The 18225-nt window shown below is 40.7% G+C and overlaps 1 long non-coding RNA gene across 1 annotated transcript in view; it reads left to right on the top strand.

Moving 5' to 3' along the window:
- Positions 1-18225, top strand: part of LOC134346373 (uncharacterized) — a 162913-nt gene that overhangs the window by 5021 nt on the left and 139667 nt on the right. Inside the window, exon 4 of the long non-coding RNA XR_010017923.1 lies at positions 1026-1096. This is a non-coding gene — a long non-coding RNA (uncharacterized LOC134346373). The remainder of the gene's footprint in view (positions 1-1025; positions 1097-18225) is intronic.

Genomic DNA, 18225 nt, shown 5'->3' with positions numbered 1-18225 from the left:
TTAGAGGCCCAGTTTCTGTGAGTCAGAGAGTTTCGGGCCAAGAACTGGAGGTCAGAGGTGAAGTGTCTTGGATTGGAGGAGAGTGTGTGTGTGTGTGTGTATGTATGTGTGTGTAGGTGGGTGGGTGGGAAATGGGCTTGTTTTGTTGGGTTGTTGAACGTTGTGGGCATTATGTTGGCGCTCTATGGTTTCACTTGTGGCCTGCCCTACATCCTTGGGTGTGTTGGCTATTAACGCAAATGATACATTTCACAGTATATTTCAATGTACATGTGATAAATCAGCATCTGAATCTCAAAGGCCCTCTACCACATTGTACATAAGGGTCATGGTGAGATCCTGGAAAATGTGAATAACTTCCTGTATATTGAGAGTAGCCTTTTGGTAAAGACAGACGTTGATGATGGAATTAACCATCTTGATTATGCCAGCATAACCTTTAATCATTTAAAACAAGGGGTGTTTGAAGATCAAGATTCATGATCCCTCTTTCTCAACTGCCAAGGATTCTATAAACAAACGTGTATTAAAAATAGAGTTGAATCTGATTATACACTAACAAGATGAAAGTGATAAGAAAATCTATATGTAAATTTGTTTTGATTACCTTACAAAATATTAAATATTTTTAATATTGTGAAGAATCCTTAGTGCACTTTAATCCCAGTGCAAATATTATTCATGACTGTTTAAATGCTATTGTGAAGTGTTTATTCTTTTCCAAAAAGAACTGATATTTTAGTCTAAGTTGGTTTTAATGCTGATAATATGAAAAAGTTTTGGTAATTTTGACCTTGTTCTCTTGTGAATCAATTCTATTTGTAATGGATTACTTGCCACTACATATTCCATATAACTTCTGGTCTAATCTTATATTAGTTTTCTATTGCAGTATTTTTTTCGTCAGTGTGCTGATTTTAGATGTGCTGACTTCATAGTAGAAAGAAGGAAGAAAAACTGGTACATTGGATATGGGGATATGCTTACTTTCAAATTAAACTTTATTGCTTTCTTCCACTTTACAGTAAGAAAGTAAGCTTGAATGCTACTGCTATGAAGATGCTTTCTGAGAATCAACAGTGACCTTTACTATTTTGTGAGTATCATTTGAGTACGATGAGAAATAATAATGTTATTATTTGCAGCGTTTAGAGCTTGTATGAAGAAGAAATAACCTTGGAATCTTAATAATACAGTACTGTGCAAAAGTTTTTGACACCTATATAAAGCTAGGGTGCCTAAGAGTTTTGCACAGTATTGTAGTACTTTTATGTATTGCACTGTACCACTGCTGCAAAAAAGAAAAAAGCAATTTCATGATATATGTGAATGATGATAAACCTGATTCTGATTTGGGTCTCTATTGTGGACTGAGTGGGAAGGGGGCAGGAAGAGGGGAATCATGCTTGGGAAAAGGAGAAAGGAGAGGAGAGGGAGCGGGAAGCACCAGAGAGACGTTCTGGAATGATAAATAAGCCAATTGTTTAGAATCAAATGATCTTGCCTGGTGTCTCAGGGCTGGGTGTATCTACTCCTGCGCCACCCCCTTCCCTTGGCACTCCTTCTCTGCCGCCTGACCCACAGCACTCCATCCTTGCCATTTCAAACATCTTTTGCTCCCGCCAGATTTACAAACTTGCTCTCCGCTCCACGTTGACAAATATAGTACTGTGCAAAGGTCTTAGGCATCCTAGGTATATATATGTGCCTAAGACTTTTGCAGACTACTGTCTTCCTATAAAATGTCTACCAAGGTCAAACTGAGTATTTGTTTCAAACACTGCGTAAAATCTGTGAGTACAGGTCGACTTTCACTAAACCGACTACCTGTAATCCGGCACCTTCGATAATCCGACACTGATTTGAAATTTTCCGCGCAACTGTAATTTCAAATTTCCCAGGCCACCATCCCAATCTGCTGGGCATTGTTTTGGTTGCGCTAGATCTGTTCATGTGTTGGTCCGCTCTTGTAAGCACAGACAGGCGATTCCTGCTTATTTTCCTGCATTAATTAATATCACTTGCTATTTTTTGGCCCAATTATGGCCCCAGTGAGTAAAGGAAATGCACCTCGTGCTGTGAAGCGAAAACACCGCACATTATCCATTAAAGATGAGGTTGAACCCTTGAGAAAACTGGACAGTGGTGTATCAGTGAAAAGCTTGTGCGAGTGTTACAACATTGGCTCTTCCACAGTGTACGATATAAAGAAACGGAAAGAAAAACTGCTACATTTTTTTTGCTGATAGTGGCTCAAAGAAACAGATGTGCGTAAGAAAAACAATGAAAGACGGAAGAAGTTTGGAACTAGATAAAGTGCTGTTAACAACGCAAACAACAGGAATTCTGCAGATGCTGGAAATTCAAGCAACACACATCAAAGTTGCTGGTGAACGCAGCAGGCAGGCAGCATCTCTAGAAAGAGGTACATTCGACGTTTCAGGCCAAGACCCTTCGTCAGGACAAGGAAGCAGCAGCAGAGTTTGTTGACAAGTTTGCCAAGTTAGTCTCCAATGAAAAATTAAGCCCCGAGCAGGTGTACAATGCTGATGAGACTGCTTTGTATTGGAGATGTACACCAAGAAGAACACCAACAACAGCAGATGCAGAACCGCCATCAGGGTATAAGGCATTGAGAGATCATGTGACTTTACTAGGCTGCTCTAATGCTGCAGGAACCCACAGATGTAAGTTACTGGTCACTGGCAAAAGTTTACGTCCCAGGGCCTTCAAACGTATGACGCAATTTCCTGTAATTTACCGTGCTAACAAAAATGGATGGATTACAACTAGCATTACACGAGGATGGTTTGGAAAATTATTTTGTTCCTGAAGCACGAGCTCACTGTGACTCTGTTGGCCTGCACCACAACTGTAAGATAATGCTTGTTTTAGACAACTGTTCAGCACACCCGAAAGCAGAACGCCTGATAAAAAAACAATGTTTTCGGTATCTTCCTGCCACCTAACTGTACGTCATTAATTCAACCCCTGGACAATGGCATATTGTGTTCTCTCAAGTCGAAGTACTGTTCCCTCAAGTGGAAGTATTTTATGAGGCGCCTTTTGAGTGCAGTTAATGCTGGCAGACCGGTAAAGGAATTTATAAAGGATTTTAATATGAAAGAGATGATTTACTGTGCTGTTGGAGGTCTGTAGAGCCATCCACACTGAAGAATGGTTGGCATAGATTATGGCCGGGTTTAATGTTTGAGTCTGCACCTGGTGAAGACATTGGAAATGACTTTACAGGCTTTAGGGTTTCCAAGGTGAACTGCTTTCTTTTGCTCAAGAGCTAACTAATCCTCCTGCCAAGGATCTTGCATCAAGGTTCAACGATGACAATGTTGAAGAATGGATGAATATAGATGAGGATGAGCCTACTATATTCATCATTATACTGACTCGGAAATTGTGCAGATGGTTGTACATCCAGAGAAGGAAGATACTGGAGGAGAAAGCAGTGATGAAGATGAGGAAGCTGTAGCAGAGAGACTTTCTATTGACAGGCTAATTAAGTTGACAGGTGAATTGCTGAAAGGATTAGAGCAACTAAGTTTTATAACTGAGCAAGAAATAATGAGTGTTTATATGCTGCAGGATAAGCTAATCAGAGAGAGACCAACATATACGAAACAGCTTACTTTGGAAGATATGTTCAAAAAAATTGCTAGAAAAAGTGCAACGGGGAGCTAACACTTCAAAATCCAGTGCCATCAACTTCTGCTCACCCAGATGTGCTGCCGCCAACCAGTTTCAGCACCAGTTCCTGCTGCTTCACTCATTTTCAAAATGAAGATGTTGATGATCCTGACAACCCCACACTTGCAGACATGTTACTTTGCCTGAAGGTATATTAAACGTCTCACTTTAGAAGCGGAAGTGCTCAACTTTTCTGTACAAGTTAATTCCTGTACATTTACCTGTACCCTTTATTTTATCCGTGCCTGTACAGTATATTACTTCATTAAAATTTCACTTGCTACTCAGTTAATATTTCTGTTTCATTATTATCTAACTTGTACTGCTTTACATGATATTTTAAAGGTATGATGAGGTGGTTAGCTATTGCTTAATGTGATCCTTCTGTAATTTGGCATTTTCACTAATCTGGCACTCCTCAGGTCCCAATGGTGCCGGATTAGTGAAGGTCGACCTGTATCAATATAAAGACAATGCAATTAATGCATCTGAAGTGGAAATGATAACACTTCTAAATATCACTGTCACTTCTGAAATATGTTTCTGAAGTACTTAACTCTTTTTAATTACCCGGTTTTAATGTTTGTCTTTATTATACATGAATGACATGATTGTTTTCATTCAGCGTTCAATAGTTCCATTTAATATCAGACAATATGCAACTTGAAATTCTTGTTCTTTGCAGACATCCATGTAAACAAAAGAGTGGCCCAAAGCATGACTGACAGTAAAAACGTTAGAACCCCAAAGTCCCCCTACTTTGTCCAGATTCTTCATATAAGATTGGAGCTGATCATAATTGCTAACTATTTCCAAGTGCCTCAAGATATTGCCAACTTTATAATGTTAACAGCATGATTTTCTTAAAAGGCAGGAATTCAGGAATTTTTCTCAGGCTTTTTAGCCTTACTATCCTTGTATGTTGGAATTCAGATTTAAGATTGATTGTCATCAATTTGTCTATTTGGCACTTCTGCCATTACTTTCCTTCTGGAGAAATATGGAAGTGCACTAAAAAATTGAAACAAGATTCTACTGGAAATCACTATGATATCATAAAGTGGTGACTTTTAAATGTTTCTAGAAATTGCTATTTTTTTCTTGGTTAAAATATCATTGTTCAGAGACATTAGAGCATTAATGATTAATGATTTTGCCTAAAATTGTCTTTCTTCATTACTGTAAGCAACAACTCATTTATTTTAAGTATGGTAAATGCTGAGCTGAAATGTAGAGCTGAATTTTAGATCAATGCACATCATAAGCTAATATGCCACAATGCAAATTGAGACTTTTCTTTTGTTAAACAGATGGTATTAACTGAATAAAAAAATCTTCAAATAATTTTGTGAAAATAACAAGTTTGCACTTGGCATAAAACAAGAAGAAAACAGTACACACAAAATACTTAAATAACTAAAAGGTTTGCTCTTGTGAACTGCAAGCATTTTTTTTGCATTTATGTACTACAAGTAGTGGAATTCTATACTATCCACCATCTGCTATCTAAACTTCTATCCACGCTACATGTATAACTCTTTATATTCTTGTGATTTTATGTGCCAACAGATTTAATTCCCCTTTCTTCTGTTGTGTATCAGCAGTCATGAGAGAAACAGAAAGGAGACAGGACAGCAACAGAGGCAAAGTCATGAAAACTGAATCTGTGCTGTATCTCAAAGTAAATAAATCAGCAGGTACAAAAATGACCAGCAGAAAGCTCTTTGTCAGAGTCACAATCACTCCCTCCCTGCCCCAATTTCTAAGCAAAGATTTCTAAGTCAGCTTCATTCTACCAATATCAGGGTGTGACTCCTCTTGGGAACAGACTATCACTCCTTCATCTGTCCCAGTGGGTTACCAGTGCTAGAAAGGCTCTCTTCACTCCAATGCTCAAAGAACTCTTTGGAGTACTTCCCAATGTAGGGGTTTCTGTGTGTGATTTTCTCTTTAGAATATGTCATAGTCCGGTCCGTGAGATCCATGTTCCGGTTCACGGTCTGGTCCATGACTCCTTGTTCCAGGGTTTCTGGTTTTCCCCAGTTTCTGTTGTGGGCACATGTTTCTTGTTTTGGGGCTGAGACATAAATACCTCTGCAAACCAGGGATTCCCTGCTGGACTGTCCTGTTCCCCTCCCTGTCTTTTCCTTCCTCGCCTGACTCTCTGCCTAGATACCTGGCCTGTATACCCCGCCTGTATCGCTGAAGTTTTACCACCAGAGCAAGACCGGAACCTTGTTAGGTCAAGATAAGGAACTGTCTTTCGTTGTGTGGAATTGTCTCTCTCTGTCCACACCTTCGCTAGGTAGGTCCGGCCATTTGCCGCTACCTAGTGTTGGGATCTGTCTCTGTGTCCATGCCTTCGCTAGGTGGGTCCGGCCGTTTGCTGCCACCTTGTGTTGAGATCTGTCTCTTCATGTTCAGTGTTCTGTGTATGGGTCCCGGGCCTACGTCCTATTCCCAAGGAGGGGTCCCGGCTCTGTGTTCTGTGCTCTTGTCTCTTCTAGTCCAAGGCTCCGTGCTCCTGAAGGCCCTCGTCCAGTCCATGCCTAGTCCAGTCCTATCTGAGGCCTGTCCATGTGCCTTTACCTGTCCTTGTGTCTCGCCTTACCCAGGAGTTCCTCACCCAAGCCATATCCAGTCCTGTAGCCTCGTCTTGTCCTCGCCTAGTTCTGAAGTCCGAGCCTGAGTCAAATCCCAGGTTCTGGGTCCTTGCCCAGCCTCTGGCTCAGAGTCCATACCCAAGCCTCGAAGTACCCTAGACCCAAGACCCCAGCCTGCAGGCCTCAAGACCAAGACCCTAGCCTGTCTCCAAGCTCAAGCCTCAGGACCCCAAGCCTGTCTCCAAGCCTCAAGCCTCAAGCCTGTCTCCAAGCCTCAAGCCTCAAGGCCCCAGCCTCCAGTCCTGCAGTCATGTCATGTCCATGCCTGGTTCTGGGGCCCAAGCCTGTGGCAAGACCCAGGTTCTGGGTCCTTGTCCAGTCTCTGGCTTGGGGTCCAAGCCCTAGTCTGCGTTCTTGTCCCTGCTCCTTGTCTGTATCCTGTCACGTCCCTACTCTATCAAGTCCTGTTCCTTCTACTTCAGTGTCTGTGTCTTGCATTTGGGTCCGCTTCCAGCGCCCTTCATTGTGACAGAATATTCACTTCCTCAATCTCAGTTGCCCACGTTTCCAAAACCTCCAAGGAATGTCACCGTTATAATTTTCCATAAACACATAACAAAACATCAGCTTCCATATTCTAAGTCCATATTAGTCCATCTTTAAAATCTTCTTTCCCACAAACAATTCTTGCCATTTCCTTGAAGCAAGTTTGAATCACTGTCTCTGTTGCTGTCAGGTCATCAGGTCAGCTGCTAATGTTTTTCAATAAGCTGAAGATAGTTCATCTCTTTCATAGGGGTGTTTGCATTGCTATCAATCCTGTGCACAACCTTACTCAGGTTTCCTGAAAACAAATCTTGTAAACAAGATACTGATTGTGTGCGGCTGTCTTCTTTTGCCGAAGGATTTGTAATCACACTTTTTAGTAATATCCATCAGTATCACATATATTTCACAATATAATAATATCAAATTAAGTTTAATTACTATTCACACCATACATGGATACAGTTGAATGAGACAGCATCCCTCTGGGGCCCAGGTGTATAACATACATTCAGAATAGCAAGAGAGGAAAAAGACACACACATCGTTACGCCAGAACTTGTATAGTCCAAGTCCCTGAACGACATGCAAACTTGATGGTACCGCTCCTGGAAATCCAGCCTGTCCTTCCACCTGTCGGACACTGGAGGGAGCACTGATGGTAGAGGCCAGCTCCTAACCGAGCACAGACTCCATCTGGCAGTGTTGTCTCACCTGGACTGCAGCAGCCGGCAAGCCCGCTTGAGGCCTTGTCTTCGCTACAAGCAAGGCCACGCTGCTGCCTCGTTGCCTGTCTTACCACAAAACAAGGGAAACAGGCCTGGCATCTCATATTATCAATGTTCAATAGCGTCTTGCAAGCACAAGAGAAACGTTCGAGGCAGTCACTCACGGTTACATTGCATGCTGCTTTCGCGCACCATCTCTTATGTTTTTGAGTAGCAGGCAATAGCATAGTCTGCACCTACGTCACTTCCTCTAAACTTGCCCCCAGCCAAGCACCAGCTTCTCCTTCACGCAGCCGAGCGCTGGCTTCGCCTTCTCTGACTCATCCGTCGGCTCTTTTGACATCCCGGCCAGCGGCTCCAAACAATAGATCACTGATGTGGTGGACTCGCTGTACCTGTTTATCTGGAGTACAGTATAGTCTTTTGGTCTGAAGCCTCTGTTGGTCAGAGTTGATTGTGGATTTGCATTCCAGCTGTCTAGATACACAAGCTTGGCTGTACAATATGGAGAGTAAGCTGTTGCCCATGTAGCAAGCCCCCCTCTCCATGCATCTGATGAACCCAAAGGAACGCCAGAGACCGATACTGTTCGGCACCAGCAGCATCGCAGGAGTTGCCAGTCAGCATTGAACTCAATGTAGGACTGCCTTAAGGACTCTTAGCTCCAGATTTTTCTCTCGTTGTTTACTCCCAAAGCCTTCCTCATGAGTGGGTATAGCCACAAAGTAGCAGAGATTTGAGTTAAGAGTTTTCCTTCTCCTCGATGAGCAGTCCACCACGGCTGACGAGCCCCATCTGCCTGAAGTGACAGGGTTTAAAGTAATCCGTCTTTGCCCCTTCTCCTGTCAGTAGAAATTGTTCCGTCAGGCTTAGTAGCTAGGCCACACGTGAAGGCCGGGAGCTGGACTTGGTTGTCAGAGGCTATTTGAGGTACACACCATTGGGAGCATTTACTAGATAATGGGAGCTTGTCTGCACTACCACCCCTGGCTTTAATAACCTTAAGGAATGAGAAACAAAATGCATCTTATTATTTGTTAATTTATTTATGGTAATATTGCTTTTATGTGTTTTTGTGTGTGTGAGTTATATGTACTGTGTTGCACACCTTGGTCTGGAGGTGTGGTTTTATTTGGTGGTATATATGTGTACAGTTGAATGACAATAAACTGAACTTGAACAGGAGATTACTACCTTTGAGATCCTGATTCTTAACTTCCTTCTTAACTCCCTGTAGTCTGTTTTCAGGACCTCCTCCCTTTTCCTCCCTATGTGGTTCAGTTTGGTAGGTCAAATATGATGGCAGAATATAGTATTAATGGTAAGACTCTCGGCAGTGTGGAGGATCAGAGTGATCTAGGGGTCCGAGTCCATAGGACAATCAAAGCTGCTGTACAGGTTGACTCTGTGGTTTAGAAGGCGTACGGTGCATTGGCCTTCATCAACCATGGAATTGAGTTTAAGAGCCGAGAGGACTATATAGGACTCTGTTCAGACCCCACTTGGAGTCCTGTGCTCAGTTCTAATCACCTCACTTCAGGAAGGATGTGGAAATTACAGAAAGGGTGCAGAGGAGATTTACAAAGATGTTGCCTGGATTGGGGAGCATGCCTTATGAGAATAGGTTGAGTAAACTTGGCCTTTTCTCCTTGGAGCGGCGGAGGATGAGAGGTGACCTGATATAAGATGATGAGAGGTATTGATCGTGTGGATAGTCAGAGGCTTTTTCCCAGGGCTGAAATGGCTAACATGAGAGGGCACAGTTTTAAGGTGCTTGAAAGTAGGTACAGAGGAGATATCAGGGGCAAGTTTTTTATGCAGAGAGTAGTAAGTGCGTGGAATGGGCTGCTGGCGATGGTGGTGGAGGCAGATATGATAGGGTCTTTCAAGAGACTCCTGGATAGGTACATGGAGCTTAGAAAAATAGAGGGCAATGGGTAACCCTAGGTAATTTCTAAAATAAGTACATGTTCGGCACAGCATCGTGGGCCAAAGGGCCTGTATTGTGCTGTAGGTGTTCAATGTTTCTAGACAACTGAAGCTGCAGCCAGCGGTTTAGCTTGGCAAGAAGATAGAAGGTGTGAAGAACAATTTGGAGAAACACTAAATATGTATTAGTTGGCTTAGGCAGGCCTTCAGAAAAAAAATCAAAATACTGGGAAAGTTGAAATGGGAAGGCAGGTATAAACAGCAACAGAAGAAACTATGAACAGGACTAGTCCAGCAAGCTCTTCATGTCTGCCTCACCATTAATTTTGATTATTGCTGATCTATAGTGGTCTCAGCTCGTCTTCTGTGCTTTCCTCTTAGACTAGAATTTTTCCACATCGGCCTTAAATACTTTTAATGATCAAGCATGCTTTTGGGGCCGAGAATTCCAGAGATTCACCACCTTCTGCAAAAATAAATTTCTCCACACCTCCATTTTAAAGAACGGGTCCCTTATCATGTAGCTAAGACCCCTTGTATGAGACTCTCCCGCTAATGAAATCATCTCAACATCACCTCTGTTCTGCTCCCTCAAAATCTTGTCTAAATACTGTATATTCTTTTAAACTCCGCAGAATACTTATCTAAACTGTTAAGCCTCTCTTGATAGGACAGTCCTACCTAACATCCTAGGAATTAGCTTGGTGAACCAGCCTCCAATGCTACAATATTCCTTTTCAGGTAAGGAGACCAAAACTGTGTGCAGTATTCATGTCATGGCATTACAAACACCCTATACAATGATAATAAATAATTCTCTGTATCTAAATTGTATCCTCAATGGAATAAAATGCCACTCACTTTCATAATTACCAGCTCATATTCTGTGATTCATTCACCAGAACACCTTGATCCCTCTGTACTTCACTCATTCTTCATTGAGAGTAGTTTACCTTTTGATTCCTCCTACTGAAGTAATGACTTCACAAGTTGAAATCTATTTGCCAAGATTTTGTACAAGCTCTCAATCTGTTTATATCCTGTTGTATGATCACAATATCTTTGTCATAACAGTCCTTCCATTTTTTTGTCATTGACAAACCTGGATAGCTTATAATTTACCCCTTTCTCCAGGTCATTTATATATTAAATTAATTGAGGGCCAAAGGCTGATCACTGTGGTATTCTGCTTGTTATATCTTTCCAATCTGAAAAAGATTTAGTACTCCAAATCATTGTTTTCTGTTATCTAGGCAGCATTCCATCTATGCTAACATACTTCCTCCAATACCAAGAACTCATTAGTTATATACCAAACTGTTATGTGTCAATTTGTCAGATGCCTTTTGGAAACCTATATGTATTCAGAGGCCACTTTCTTAGATGCATTGTACAAATGCTCAATAATGCAAATATTTAATCAGTCGTGATAGTAACTCAATGCATAAAAGCATGCAGTCATCATCAAGAGGTTCATTTGTTGCTTGGACCAAACATCAGAATGGGGAAGAATTGTGATCTAAGTGTCTAAGTGACTTTGACAATGGAATGATTGTTGGTGCCAAATGAAGTGGTTTGAGTACGTCAGAAACTGCTGATCTTCTGGGATTTTCACGCACAACAGTCTCTGGAGTTTACAGAGAATGTTGTGAGAAACAAAAAGTATCCAGTGAATGGCAATTCTGTGAGTCAAAATACCTTGTTGCTGAGGGAGGTCAGAGAATGACTAGGTTAATTAAAGCTGACCGGAAGGTGACAGTAACTCAAATAACCACACGTTACAGCAGTGATGTGCAAGAAGAGCATCTCTGAATGCATGACACATCAAACCTTCAAGTGGATCTGCCACAGCAGCAAAAGACCACGCACATACAGAAATACACTCAGTGGTAACCCCTGAACACTCATATACTCAGTGGCCACTTAGTGTATATTTCATGTACAGATTTTGCTGTATAAAATCTTGTGTTATATCTTTAAAGACATATTAAAAAAAAATTACAAAGCCTAGGGAGTCTCAGGTTTGGTGAAATCACAGTGAGCTGTTGAGAAACTCATGATGAGCAAAAGGATCAACTACTGTAAGATGAAACCACAGTTGAATAATTGAACATGGTGGGGGTGGGGAAGTAGACATTGTAGATTTAAGGATCAGGGAGTCTGCAGATGCTGGAAATTCAAAGCAACACACCCAAAATGCTGGAGGAACTCAGTAGGTTGGGCAGCATCTATGGAAATGAATAAACAGTTAACATTACAAATGTGAAAAAAATCTGCTGATGCCTGTAATCCAGAGCAGCACACACAAGTATTTCGGGCCGAGACCCTTCTTCAGGACTGAAAAGGAAAGGGGAAGATGCCAGATTAAAAAGGTGGGAAGAGGGGAAGGAGGCTAACTAGAAGGTGATAGGTGAAGCCAGGTAGGTGGGAAAGTAAAGGGCTAGAGAAGAAGGAATCGGTGACAGGAGAGGAGAGTGGACCATAGGAGAAAGCAAAGGAGGAGGGGTCCCAGGGGGAAGTGATAAGCAGATCAGAAGAGGCAAAAGGCCAGAGTGGGGATTAGAAGAAGAGGGGAGGGGGCGGGATTTAAGAATCAGAATATGGAAATCTGAAACTCCACACTTTTTTTGTGAAGAGCGCACTGTGATTATACCAAAGATTTGCCTGTAACAATGAACAGAATGCTGGAAGAATGCTTGGATCTGTGGAGGTAAAAGATGAAAGTCAACACTTTGTGTCAAGCCCCAGCATCAGGACAAAGCGAACAGGAACGTTTGTTGGTGTATCAGGGGAAAGACTGGTCGATGATGGGTTGAATCAGATGGGGAAGGGATGATGGCTAGATGATACAGGTGAGGGGAGGGATTGGAGAGGTGAATAAAGTGAGAATAAAATGAGGTGGACAGATGAATGTGTGTTGGAGGAATTGGGTTGTGAGTTACCCAAAGTTGGAAAATTCACTGTTCGTGCCTTTGAGTTATGAGTGACCCAAATTCTATAAGAACTGTTATTCGAATTTGCGTTTGGCCCCTTTAGGGGATAGACATGCCAGTGCAGGAGTGGGAAGCGAGTTAGAATGACATGCAACCAAAAGATTAAGATGGCTGTTGCAGATAGTGACCAGGTGCTCTGGAAAAGGCCAGCATATCATTTGTAGTTGCGGCTTCTTGGTATGTCTCCCGGTTTACATTGTGCATTTCATGAACCAGCACACTGCTATGTACTTCGTAGAAAGAAATTTACTAATTCTTACTATGTAAAAATATTAAACATGAAAAAGTAAAAATGCTGAAGTTCATAATTTTATATTGTGTTGTCTTTCCCACTTGCTTAACCTGCCTATATTCTTTTTTCACATTTTGTGAATTCCTCACACATTGCTTTCCATGCATAGTTTTGTATTGTCAGCACATTTGGAAATGTAACATTGTGTTTTTCCATTTAAGACATTAATATGAACTTCAGCTTGCTGTTCCTTCTGGCACCCTGCTGACAAGAACACCCTGTCATCTTGAAAAGAAGTACATTTCTATTCCTGTATTTTGTTCTTTATCCAATCCTTTTAATTTTAACTATTTTTTACTTTTTAACTTCTTTTTTACAGAATTTACTTGTTAATTTCTTTGCTAAGAGTTATTAGAATTAAACGCTCTGTACTTTCCTGTCACACTCTGTTATCATTATGCAAATTGCAACTTTACATTTGAACTTTATATTTAGGTTTGTAATTTTCCCCTCACCCGAACCTGAATGACTAGACTCAGCTCTTTTTCTTGCAGCTACTGTTGACGTAGTTTTCTATTCAAGTGATGAAACCAGATAATTGTTTCAGGGGTAGTGATCTGTATTGAGTAATATTTTCTTCATGTTTGCAAATTGATCATGAAAGTATATATTCCCATGTTCACTTTGGAGAGCTAATGCATCAATTATCCACTCTCGCTGCTTATAGCATTTGCATTGGTACAAATGTGTGGAAGACTAAAGACGGTGATCTTATGAATAAGGTCTTTCATGAGATGCATGTAACTTTTTGTGAACTTCAACTTTCCAAGCTTTATTTGCACTGAAGTTGCATTTTTACTGATTAATGGTATAAGTCCAGAAAAGTCTGCGAGACATCAGGCAATATCGAAAGTGCATTGTTTAAGATCATAAGACATAGGAGCAAAATAAAGTCACTCAGCCCATTGAGTCTTCTCCGCCATTCCATCATGGCTGATCCCAGTCCCGCTCAACCCCATACACTTGCCTTCTTACCATATCCTTTGATGCTCTGACTGATCAGGAAACTTATCAACTTCCACGTTAAAAATACCCACTTGGCCTCCACCACAGTCTGAGGCAGAGCATTCCACAGATTCACTGCTGTGAATTCTCCTTACCTCTGTTCTAAAAGGTCACCCCTCAATTTTGAGGCTGTGCCCTCTAGTTCTGGATACCCCCATCACAGGAAACATCCTGTCCATATCCATCCTATCTAGTCCTTTGAACATCCGGTAGGTTTCGATGAGATCCCCCCCGCATTCTTCTAAATTCCAGTGGGTACAAGGCCCAAATCTGCCAAACGCTCCTCATATGTTAACCCTTTCATTCCTGGACTCATTCTTGTGAACCTGCTTTGGACTCTCTCCAATGACAATACATCTTTTCTTAGATATGGACCCAAAACTGTTGACAATACTCCAAGTGTGAATTGACTAGTGTCTTATAAAGCCTCAGCATTATCTCCTTGCTTTTATATTCTATTCCCCTTGAAATAAATGCCATCATTTGCCTTCTTTACCACAGACTCAACCTGTAAATTAATCTTTTGGGAGTCTTGCATGTGGACTCCTATGTTCCTCTGCACTTCTGATGTTTGAACCTTCTCCCCATTTAGATGATCGTCCGCATGATTGTTCCTTTTACCAAAATGCATTATCATACATTTCCCAACACTGTATTCCATCTGCCACTTTTTTGCCTAATCTTTCAATTTGTCTAAGTCCTGCTACAATTGCATTGTTTCCTCAGTATACCTACCCCTCCTCCCACCTTCATATCATCTGCAAACTTTACCACAAAGCCATCATTTCTCCATTATCTGAATCATTGACAAACAATGTGAAAAGTAGCAGTCCCAATACTGACCCCTGAGGAATACCACTAGTCACTGGCAGCCAACTGGAAAAGGCCTCCTTTATTCCCACTCGCTGCCTCCTGCTTGTCAGCCATTCATCTTTCCTGTAACACCGTAGGATTTTATCTTGTTAAGTGCGAGTAAATGTTGGAAATTTCAGCAGTCAGGAAGCAAGTATGAGGATCAAGAATTTTTTGAAGGCAAGCTGGAGAAAGAAGGGAACAGAATAAAGGAAGAATCAAGATTTGATCCTTCCCCAGGAAAACCTGAGTGAGAAGTAAAGGAATGAGGTGTAAATAAAAAAGATTAAGAGATTTGATTGAAAAATTGAGGCTACGTCCACATTACACTGGATAATTTTGAAAACGCCAGTTTCGAGTAAGAATGACAGGTGTACACACTAAGCGTTTTTCAAAATATCTCTGTCCATACTAACACGGATATTTGGGCGAATCTCCTCAACTGGGCACGCGCAGGACACACAGAAAACAAGCGAAGAGGAAACGGTATACTTTCAGTGCGCGTTTGTCCAGTTACAGAGTAGAAAAACTTAAAAGGAATTGCTCTTGGCTCTCGTGCAGCAGGACTTAAAACTAAAAACACAAATACTGGAGCGTATGGAGGCAACCGACTGGGAGTTCACGGACAGTATGACCCGGCTGACGACAAACATTGAAAAACTGACTAACTCTATTGCATTAATAAAGCACCTTGTTAAATGTATAAAACATGTCTACATCAGTGTTATCTTGTATTTCCATACAATGTTACATTAGGCTGTTACACATCTATTGTCAGAGAAGTACTTGCATAAATAGGTAAACCATCTTCATACAAGCAAGGACAGAAAACAGGGCAAAGTGAGTATACTTATTTATTCAGTAAGCTATGGGTCAAAGTATTTGCTGAGTACATTTCTAACTCTTCTGGCTTCAGTCTCATTGCCGTCTGTTCTGAAATTGTTAGGTTCTGCAAAGCGCAGAATCAAATATCACTGTGATGATTGTACGCTCTAGTGTCAATTGTTTGGCGACAATAAATAATAATAATAAGAAGAAAACAATGAAATGCTGGACTGCCGCCATTTGTTCTGGCACGTCATGACAGCGGTTTTAAAAAGCTCCGGTTACCCTGTACACATTGCAACGGATGTTAGGCGTTTTCAGAATTATTCACTCTGGAGACTGTTTCTGAAAATCTCTATTTTCGGGGGCTGAAAACGGCGTTTCAGTGTGGACGGAAGGTCAAAACGAAGAGAAAAAGCTTTGTTTTCAAAATTATCCGGCGTAGTGTGGATGTAGCCTTTAGAGTTGAACAAGATGTTGCTTGCTGAATATTCCAATTTATCATCTCTTCTCTGAGCTGTAAATTCTATTTCCATTAGTTTTCAAAACATCCTGTATATTTGTTTTCTCCACTATTTATGTAGAGTAGCTGCTGTTTGTATCATTTACAAAATGTACTGCAATTGTTAGACAGGCAAATCTGCAACCTCTACCTCCAACTAAGGCAAGGGCAGCAAAAGTTCAGGAGTACTGCCACCTACAGATTTCCGTCCAAGTTATGCACTACCTTGAAGTATTTTGCCAGCACTTTCACCAAGGGGACTACAAGAAGGCGGCTCCATGTTCTCAAGGGCAGCAAGAGATAGACGATAAATGCAAGATTTGCCAGGCATGCTCAAAATGAGCAAAAGAAAATGTTTTAAAACAACCTTGACAATTAGCAAACTTCTAATTCTTATATGGAGCTATCAATGTTCGAGTTTCCTTAGGACCTGAAGACAATATTCTGGTAAAAATAAGGACAAGGGTGTCTTGTTGTCACATAGGCCCAAGTGAAACCAATATAGCCCAGATATATTACTGTAAAATGCTGTGGATGTACAATTTGAAGCATCAGCAGAGAATGCTGATGTAATTAACATGTCAGGCAGCACCTTTGTTGAGAGAGTTATTGTTTGAAGTCATTGGCCTGAAACATGGGGCAGAAATCAGTTTATACTTTGCCAGCAATTTAGAAGAGAACTGTCATAGAGACCAGTGTATTTCTGACTCCCTCCTGAAGTAAAACTTGCACTTTCAAGAACGTGAATGGCTACTTAGGCCTAGAGGACAATTCTGTTGACAGTGATCTTGAGATAGTGGGAGTCCAGATTAATTTCCACCTTTAAAACTTGGCACTGTTAATGTAGGATCTCCCTCTGTAAATTGAGCACAGGTGGGGATTCAGGATGAGTCTGTTTGGTTGTAGATCACAGACACCCATTGAGCTATGCAGGACCATAACTTAATTATTGTAGAAAATAAGCATTTTCTTAAATTCCTTTGAGAAAATCGATGCGTTACATCGAAGTGTGGCTTCCATCATTTCCTTTTATTGCTTTATTTGCTTGTTAGCAAACTAATTAGTAGAATGTGCTTTCAGTTATTTATTTACCCTTTGTGAAAATATTAGCTCTGAAATAGAATTTTCTTCAGTAAGTATTTCAAAATTTATCTTGATCATCTGAAACCGTTATCGTACAGTATTAAGAAAATACCACGTTCTCTCCACATTGAGCTTTCTTTCAAAGCCACTGGAAAGCTGACTATGATTACAGTCACCAAGGAATAAGGAGTAGATTATGTGGCCTCTACTATGTTGTTACATTTTCCTTTTTTTTACCTTCAGAGGTTTACCAGGGAAAATCCATTCAATTCAAGAATTTCCAGTATGATATCATTGTATCAAAATTGAATGGAAACTCAACAAAAATGTCAACATTTTAGCCATTAATTAGATCAGTACGTCATCATCTGTATCCTGTGAACATTTTTCTATTCTGAATTGAATGGCTGTTTGCCAAAGTAGTGGAAGTTTGAACAATCCAAATATTGAAAGTAAAACATTGAGCACTAAATAAATATTATGTAAAGGACATTAGGTAGAAAAAATACTGGAATTACTCAGCAGGTCTGCAATTTTGCTGAGAGAGAAACAGGATTGATGCAATCTTCCATCGTTATCACGGAAAAATATTTTTCCAGAAAAAGGAAGGGCTCATTTTGTCTGACTTGCTTACAGAATTTTATTTTTCATTTGAGTTTTCCAGCAGTTGTATTTTTTAAAAAATTTGGGGTTGTTCTACTTATTGCTCCAGTAATAAAATAGGGCTGAAAGGGATGATAAATCAGCCATAATTGAATAGCGAAGCAGACTCGATGGGCTGAATGGCCTAATTTTGCTCCTGTGTCTTGCAATATGAACATATTGTTTCCAATTTATACAATGTTTGACTTCACAAACTAGAGGATTTGTGAATGATCGTCAATCATTACAGGAGAGTCAATGGACTCAAGTAATGTATTAATAGATCAGAGAAAGGTTAACAAGGTAGTAATATTCAAACAAAGTTTCACAGGTAACAACTGTTTCATTAACCTCCAATTAAATGTATCTTTATGGAGCAGTTTTTAGGATTTCTTTTAATAAGAAGGTCTTGACTTTCCAACCCTGTTGATTTCCTTTGGAACTGACATCCGAAGTGAAGAATTTTGTGTAAGTAAATGTTAATAAGTTCTGATTCCAAGGATATCAGTTAAACTTTAAACTT

This window comes from Mobula hypostoma, chromosome 1, assembly GCF_963921235.1.
Source record: "Mobula hypostoma chromosome 1, sMobHyp1.1, whole genome shotgun sequence".
Classification (NCBI taxonomy): domain Eukaryota; kingdom Metazoa; phylum Chordata; class Chondrichthyes; order Myliobatiformes; family Myliobatidae; genus Mobula; species Mobula hypostoma.
Note: the sequence above shows the minus strand (reverse complement) of the source record. Positions and strands in the feature narration are given on the sequence as shown.